The sequence below is a fragment of the Micropterus dolomieu genome, unplaced genomic scaffold, assembly GCF_021292245.1.
Source record: "Micropterus dolomieu isolate WLL.071019.BEF.003 ecotype Adirondacks unplaced genomic scaffold, ASM2129224v1 contig_5481, whole genome shotgun sequence".
NCBI lineage: Eukaryota > Metazoa > Chordata > Actinopteri > Centrarchiformes > Centrarchidae > Micropterus > Micropterus dolomieu.
The window spans coordinates 1-923 of NW_025734470.1; the positions used below are offsets into that span (position 1 = coordinate 1).

The following is a 923-nucleotide window of genomic DNA, read 5'->3' on the forward strand; positions in this document are numbered from 1 at the left end:
TTTGTTACTTTTCAAAATGCTGGATGGTTGTTGTGCTTTCGGATGCACATCGAGGAGGAGACAAGCCTGGGCTGTGTTAGGTGAGGGATTCCCCAGAAGGTAAAAGTAAACAATAACCGCAGTCCAGCGGCGGCAGGGACCTGGCGGTTTTTAACGGTAGAAATGCGGCAGCGGATGCTGTAACGTTATATGGATGGGATATGCCCAACACTTGCAGTTTGTGCTCATATTTAGATTTTTCTTAAGTTGAAAGGTGATCCAAATAAAATTTGACTGCTTTTGCGGCGTCTCTACGGGGGAGGCGCGGTGTGAGCCGCTATGTTGGTCTGTTGGTTTGCCCTCCAGTTCGTTGCCGCGCATGTCACGTGACTGAAAACTATGAATTGCTTTATTTTATTTTTAATGTTACCATATCTTAATATAGGCCTAGACGTAATTATATGTTGTGTGTGTAGCACGAAGGAACTACAAATTTCGTTTGGTTATGCAGCCTTGTGCTGTTTAACGACTGATAAACAGCCTTGTACCCTGGAAAGGGAGGTAGTGTGGCCGAGCGGTCTAAGGCGCTGGATTTAGGCTCCAGTCTCTATGGAGGCGTGGGTTCAAATCCCACCACTGCCAACTTTACCTCCAGGCACAAGGAATTTCTGCTCACAATTATAGAAACTTGTTGACTGAACACTGAAAATTCCAGTTGTGGTCAAACAAGGCTCTTTATTTAGAAGCACTTCTTGTCAAAGCAGAGAAGTCTGAAACTGCTGCCGGTATGAATTGGCGCTCAACCAGTACAAGCAAATGACCCCTTTGGAAAGAGAGGTCCAGGCGCCACGGTGGGTGCGGTGATCGCTCAGAGGAGAGGAAAGAGAGCCAGAGACTTGAGTTGTATAAATTAATCATTCTTAATCATTTTATTAACGATCCTT

At 45.4% G+C, this 923-nt stretch overlaps 1 non-coding gene across 1 annotated transcript; it reads left to right on the forward strand.

The window, feature by feature from the left end:
* Positions 1 to 539: 539 nt before the first annotated feature.
* trnal-uag lies at positions 540 to 621 on the forward strand. Its single transcript has one exon. It is a non-coding gene; the product is annotated as a tRNA-Leu (tRNA).
* The last annotated feature ends 302 nt before the right edge of the window (positions 622 to 923 follow it).